The sequence below is a fragment of the Micromys minutus genome (genome assembly GCF_963924665.1).
Source record: "Micromys minutus genome assembly, chromosome: 1".
In the NCBI taxonomy this organism is placed as follows: domain Eukaryota; kingdom Metazoa; phylum Chordata; class Mammalia; order Rodentia; family Muridae; genus Micromys; species Micromys minutus.
In genome coordinates, this window is record NC_137969.1 from 211,435,624 (window position 1) to 211,443,381 (window position 7,758).

The 7,758-nt window shown below is 38.0% G+C and overlaps 1 pseudogene across 1 annotated transcript; it reads right to left on the minus strand.

Annotated features, from left to right (window-relative positions):
- Positions 1 to 556: 556 nt before the first annotated feature.
- LOC308426348 (ribosomal RNA-processing protein 8-like) lies at positions 557 to 1,661 on the minus strand (annotated as a pseudogene). Its single transcript has one exon. The product of its transcript is annotated as a ribosomal RNA-processing protein 8-like (transcript).
- Positions 1,662 to 7,758: the final 6,097 nt, after the last annotated feature.

Sequence of the window (7,758 nt, forward strand, 5' to 3'; positions counted from 1 at the left end):
GCTGTCTCAAAACAGTAACAACAACAACAACAAGAACACAGAAAAGAAAAAATCATATGGTTCCAAGCTCTAAGAAACAAAGAAATTAAATGACTCCCAGCACCACGTGGCAAACTAACTTTGGGACCTGCCGTAAGACAAAAGCTGCCTGTTTGCAGTCTTGAAGCTGAAGAAGCAGAAACCATAATGAGCAGAGGTGGATAATACAGGTCAGAAAACAACAGTGGAGAGCCCACGTGCCTTCTAAGCGATGAAAAGAAATTAAACCAAGAGATCCATCAATTCTCAGCTGACTAGTTTCCACAATACCTGAAGTGACCCACAATTCCCAGACACATCCGTGCCCTCACCATAAACACCTCATTCTTGAGCCTGCCCAAGAAATGTTATGTTTTCTGTAGCCAAGAATGCTCCATTAAAGTAGTGCCAATCTGAAGGCGTCACCACAGTGTTCTTGGTACAGAAAGAGAATCCTGGCTCATAGCCTAGGTAGATACAGTCTTCAGAGTTCTGAGATTGGAGGCTGACCTCTCCCCTTTCAGCAGCTGTCCATTGGTCACCTGTGTTTGTACAGACAGGGTTGAAGTTTAAGGCCTGAGAGATGGGCTTTGGGTCCTACTCAAGGAGGTCCAATCTTTTCAAAGTCAAATGGAAAGTGACTATTGGTAAGGTCTTTGTAGAGGACCTTAAAGCCAAGTTTGGTCACAGCCCACAGAAAGGTCCAAATATCCTCAAAGAGGTTGCTGACTTCAGCTACTTTGAGAAGAGGCCCTGGCTTGAGCATTCAATATGCCTCAAGGAAATTCTTGATGTTAATTCCATTAGTGAAAGGCAAAACACAGTCACATCCACAGATTCATCTTACAGAGGCACCTGGGCCATGCCACATACAGTGACCCTGGGACCCAGAGAAGCCAAATCAAAACAGTGCACAGGGTTCCAAACACTTAAAGCTGGGCTGCAATCTCTATAGCCAAAGTCAGCTACCACTAAGGATGCAGGCTTCTGGCAAAGATCTTTGGTAATACTGTCCACCGGGTACTGTGGCTACTTCTTTACTATCTCTGAAAACCACAGTGATAAAGGAGGAAAGCCTCAGGGTCATCCTGGAATAGGCGTTGGGCAGCACTGCTGGACCATGAGTACAACTGTTCGCTAAGGTAGAGAAATAGGGCCCCGCCTAGGTGTTGTGTCATTCAGCTCTAGTCTCTGACTTTGGAGCAGGAGGCTTCTCAGTCTCCTTTATGGAAGCCTTGAGAGGAACCTGGTCCAATATTTGAAGTGGCTGAAATTTGTTCTTGTGTCTCAGCTTAATTTTTTTTGTGGTTCCTTCCACCCGTGCTTGCGGCTCAGGGTGTGTGAGGAGTTAGGGCATGTAGACTCAAGGCTTGGCTTGGGTGACTCAGTTGTAGCAGTACTTGTCCTCGAACTGTGAACTTTTAGGTCAACTGTGTCCAGGTGCTGGGTTGGGTGTGAATAGGAGTATTTCTTTCTTCTTCTCCATCAGAGATCCCACCAAGAGCAGGAACTTGTCTGTGGCATTCTCTTTCCCCTTTCCTCTCAGAGTCACTGATAAATGGTGCCTGTTTCTGACATTTCCCCTTTCTTTTCTTTCCTATTTCCTTTGAAACATTGGTAAGAAAGAGCCCTTGGAGGTGTCTCTTCTTTCCTTCCTTCCTTTCTTCCTTCCTTCCTTTTTTCCTTCCTTCCTTCCTTCCTTCTTTCCTCCTTCCTTCCTTCCTTCCTTCCTTCTTTCCTCCTTCCCTCCCTTTTTTCCTTCCCTCCTACCTTCCTTTCTTCATCCTCCTCCCCCCTCTTCCTCCCTCCTCCTCCCCCTCCTCCTCCACCCCTTCCCTTTCTCCTCCCCCTTCCCCTCTTTCCCCTCCTCTTCCTCCCCTTCCCCTCCCCCTTGTTCTCCCCCTCCCCCTCCTCCTCCTTGAACATACTAGTGGCCTGCAGGGTCAGAGGAGCCCAGGCTCTGGCCCAGGAGCAGCGCGCAGCGCGCATCGAGATATCCTAGGGTTGGAGCCAGAAATCCTAGGGTTGGAGCCAGATCAAATTTGGCCAGAAGCCACTGAGTGACATTTACATTTTTAAAAGAATATTTATGTACTACATACATATATAATATTTGAAATTTTACAGACACTGACAGTTTCAATCTCTGTATTTTACTACACTAACTTTCATAAAGATAAATGTTTAAATGTGGCTTGTATACAACGTCAGTGCAATTCCAATCTATAAATGTTCATACATTGATGAACAAGCAATGTTCGGATGAGATTTAAAATAAAGAAATGACTTGTTATTATTTATTTTATTAAATAAATTTAGATGACTTTATTTTAATAAAACCAATTTAATATGTACTTGAGATATTAGATATTGTAGTCCATTATTAACAGTAAATAAAATATTTTTAAAATGAAATGTAAATGAAATTCTATGAAATTAAAATATTTTCAGCATAATATAAGGCAATGCAAATCTTCTAAACGTTAAAATCATACCTCGGGTATTTTTTAAAGGTATTCAAAATCACCCATTAAAATAAAATTAAAATACAATTACAGCTAATCGATTTTAAACTTCAATGAAACATTTAAATACAGGTAAGTATTTACATATTTCTGAACATTTGAGAGCAATCTGTTTGTAATTCCAGTACTTAACTCAGTGAAATTGCCAATGAAGTAATATGTCTCAAGCTCCACATATACAAGGGAAAGAATAATGAGTTTAATATTGCACCTTCCAGGTGCAACTGTTGTGATTGTATGGTAATTACACTTATGGTAATTGTATATGAATAACTTTAAAATAAATAGAAAATCACAAAGTAGCAAGGGAGTGAATGTTCAGGACTTCTGGAGAAGGGTCATCTTTCTATATGAACCAGTTCCATTCCTCTGCTATAACAGTTTTAAATGACTGATCCATTGTCTTCACACAGCTGGGGCTACAGATTAACTATCTCGCCTCATAATGGAGCTTGCCTTTTGGCTTGTCTAGCTTGTGTGAGACATATGTACAAAGCAATTTTATGATTGGTGTGCTAAGATTGCTTAGAACCAGACAAACAATATACAAGTCATTAAAACTGTGGAGGAGGACATACCAATGCCAGGCAAGGGATTGTGGAGGTCATGGGTTCTGCGGCTAGCAGAAGGACACCTCTGTACCATCAAAAGCTGCCCTTATGAGAGACCTTTCTGCTGTGGCTTTTACACAAGTAGGAGTACCCAGATGTGGTTTGGGGTGATATTTCCTATTAAACCATGTCTTGTTGTCTGAAATTTTTTTTTACCTGAACAATGTATTTCTCATTCTCATACAATTTAAAGATCAGAAAGATTCTTTTATGATACCTAAATATATTCTAAGTTTTCAAAGAAAAAATTTTAGGAAATAATTAACCATTAGTACTAGAAAATATTTTCTCTTCATAAATGTAACAGAAGTTCTGGCAAATGCATAAAGATTTTCTGTATTGTCTGCTGTTTTAATCAGAAAAAAATTTAATACTTAAAACAGAAAGAAATTGTATCTACTCCTTTTTATGATCAATGGTTACTCTTAATTTAAGTAAATTCGTCAAGAAATAGTCAGCCAATGATCTTTACAGCAATTCATAGAATGATGTAGTAAAGATATATGACATATAAATGTTGGCTTTGTATGTACAGCTTGCAGGATCTCAGATAATAAAACAGAATGAATAATGTATATATTTTTACAAGAATGTATATGAAAAACAGGAAAATGCCTAGGAAAACTTTGGCTACAATTATTTTCAGGATGTGAATTTTTAAGTGTTATTTATCCCCATTTCTGAGTCTAAATGTCTTATTTTTTAAGTTGAGATATAAATAGCTGAGTGTGTGTGCATGCATGTGTATGTGCATGCATGTGTGTGTGCATGCATGTGTGTGTGCATGCATGTGTGCGTGCATATGTGGAAAGGGAACTCACCTGAGAAAATACCTCCATCAGATTAGCCTATAGGCAAGTGGTAGGGTCATTTTCTTGATGAATGGTTAATCAAGGGGTATCCAGTATACTGATGTCAGTGCTAGCCTTAAACCCCGGACATCCTTGTCATTCAAGAGTGAGTCCGTAAGCTTCATTGATCATTGTAGCACATAGTGTTAAAGGTATTTCTGGGAAAGCACAGCAGTTGGCTAAGAGGGGGAGATAAATGAAAAAAGTCTTTGATTAACCTTATGGTATAGTGTCCATACAACAAAACTGAATAGATTTAAGTCTAAAAAATAATTTCAAATCCACAATTAATATTTTCAATTAGTTTATAAACTTGATTGGAATCACCATATCATAATAGGCATGACTTTGTGGAATGACAGTTTCCGTTTGTTTTTAAACTTACCCTCCAATTTTAGACCACTGTATCTGTATCAAGCATGCGATTAAGCTATTCAATATTCTTTGATATCCTCTGCAAGCTGCTCCTAATTTATCTTTTTACAGAACATAGTGATAGTGCCTAATCTATTCAATGTACCTCTTTCAATGGCTACAATGAGTAGTAAGCATGTATTCTACCAAACTTATTCAGACACAATTTGAGAAAAAAAATTGTCATAGTCCAATGAATTTAGAATGCACATTATAATTTATATCTTCTGGAAATTAGTACAAATACATTAAATGTGTTTTTAAAATTTCTTTTTATTTTATGTGCATAAATGTGCACTTGCATGCATGTATGTGTATCACATGCATTACTGAGAAGGATATCAGATAACTATTGGTTTGAGTTGTAGTTGTTCTTTAAACTCCATATTTGTAGGTCATTTCTGCTATAGACAAACACACACACACACACACACACACACACACACACACACAACTAAATGCCATTTAAAATTTAAATTAGGTTAGTGTAACAAAAACACATTAATTCACAAAAGATCATTTCTTTACATTTTTCAAACTTTGCTTTATTATGATGTCATATCTTAATACAATGGATGAGGAGTCCCATTATTTATAGAATTGGAGCTAGAAGAGACCTGTTTAAGTTTTGCATAGCACATTTAAAAATTCTAGGGAACAGCCCAGGGATGGCAGTGTATTTTGTATTCCAGAAGATAACTGCTTCAAGTTGTTTTCCCCTCTGTGATTCGTGTTTATGCCTTGCCTCTGAATCATACATGAAAACAGGCAGCTGAGTGTACACTGTCAGCTACTAAGCACTGTTTAATGAAGCAGACCACACTTTGTTTGAACATGCATCAATGTTTATGGTTTTGTTTCACGACAGCCCCAGAAAAAGAATCATCTCAGTCTAGAGAAGATGAAACCTTCCAGTAACAAGAGCTTCAGAACGGGACCAGCATTCCTATTGGTTTCATCACTCACGCTGTCTGTTACGTGTTTTTTCTCTGTGTAGTCTTGTGGGGTATGTGATTTTTTCATAAAAGGCCCTGTTACTACTGAATGATTATACTCTAAACCACGGAAAATCATGGCAAAAACCTATTAAAGGAGACAAATGTTAACAAAGATATTATTCCGTTACCTACCAAGTGAATAAATCCTATTGACCATTACATTTGAACCACATAAAAACATCAAAAATCACCATTTTTAGCCAAAAAAAATGTTAATTGTATAGTCCAGTATAGTTCAAAATTTACCATTTTATCCTGGAGAGAGAGAGAGAGAGAGAGAGAGAGAGAGAGAGAGAGAGAGAGAGAGGGAGGGAGGGAGGGAGGGAGGGAGGGAGGGAAGGAGGGAGGGAGGGAGAGAGAGTATGTGAGAGAGCACTTTGTGGGTCAATATAATTAGCACAGGTTTGATATAATTCTCAGAGTTTTAGTTCAGCATAAAAGTTAATATTGATGGAAGAGTTCTAAACACATGAAGCCCCACTATCTCTGAGGATCCATTGGGCTCTCAAAGAACAAATTAGTTTTCTTAAGAGTGTAACTATTGATAACCTACCTGTTCACCATCTGATAAATAACCCCATGCCTATGAACAAAGGAAAAATGATGATAAAGAATAGAGCACAGTGGGAGAGGTCTAGACAGCCATGTGTGAGGCCCAGGATGTGATCCACAACCCACAAATGTAAATAAAAATTAAAAGAAATAACAAAAAGGAGAGCAATATGGAAAGGACTATATTCACGAATGACTTTGGTATGATCAAATATCAAAAAAGTAATATGTAAACCAACAAACTTTCCATTATAACAATTTGAGGTTGTATATTTTTGATACTTGTAGTCAACCATGATTTAATTAATAAAAATAAGTAGAAAAATATATATGTTCTGAATATAAGTTATGAATTTTGTTGCTGTAATATAAAGGAGTCAATTAAGCTAGTACAATTGAAGCCTGTTTTCAGAGATGCAGATGTGAGTTGGCAGCAGCAGTTTCAACATGCCTTAGCACCACTGGATACAGTACTCCTAATTCCACAGCCCTTAAGTTTCAGTGAAGGTGAAATTCTGTATATCAGTTCTCTGACATCCTAACGAACGAAAAGGTATCATGTGTTTTGTGGTTCACAACACTGCAAGTTTATTTTCTCACACTTAAAGAATGTAGACAGCTGAGAACCAACAGATTGTGCACTGAACTGGGATGAGGCTAGAATCTGCTTCTTTAAGGGGTGAGGCCAAGGGCCGGCACTTGCTTTTGTCTCTGTGCTTTCTGCTCTGTGTATCTATAATACTAAATTTGGTATGTGTCTGTCTGTCCATCTGTCTGTCTGTCTTTGCTTGCATCTTTCAATGTGTAGACGTAAAGATTCTCTTGTGATTGTTCTTGCAGAGATCAGACATAACCTTTGGGTGTCTGTCCTCTTTTCATTTTGCACAAGATATCTCCTTGTTGATGCCTAAACCAGGCTTGCTCTTTTACAGTCTCCTGTCTACGCCTCCCACATCCCAGCCAGGGTATCCGGGGATTAGAGACACTTGCACCAGTGTCTGTTTGTCCTTGGGTTTGGTCCACAAATGCTCTTTCCTACTGAGTCATTTCCTCATCTCTTCTCCCAGTCTTTAAGAGAACGATTTTTAATAAGTTTTGGTCCAAACAGCAGATACTGTCATTTCAATATTATGGATTTATTAAATTGTCAAGATTTCTTTTTCCAATAAAGTCCCATTTTCAGGCCACATTAGAGTAATAGAATAAGGCATAACATTAGGGAGGAGCTACCATTTCACTCACCCCAGAACAAACTAGTTTTTAGATTTCTCAGGTCATATTATGGTTTTTCAGTCAATTATTTTTTTGATTTACCTCCAAGTAGTCTGAGTTCTCATGGGGCCCCTTTTTTATATTCAATATAAGATGAATGCATTAAAAGACACATATACTATATTTGCAACATACAGAAGAAACTTCAAAGCATCCCCACATTTACCTTGTGTGTCCGCTGGTCTCTGGAGATGACATTCTCAGTGCAATAATGAGCTTATATCAAGATTTAAATCTTCATCAAGCAAGTGTTGTTGAATTGAAAAGAACAGAAGATCAAAATAAAATTCTCAAAGCTACAAGTAATGTACTTTCTAGAATAAATTTCCCTTGTTTTGCTGGACTACCGATAATTCACAAAGCACTTTGAGTCAAGAAGTTCTTTGTAGGGCTATTCCGGAGAGTATTATAAGAGGATCCAGTACATCTTATCTTTGTAACACTTAGAAAAGATTTTCATTACCAATGATCAAAGATTTAAGACTTGTGGAGACCTTTGCCTTTTAAAGGTAACTTG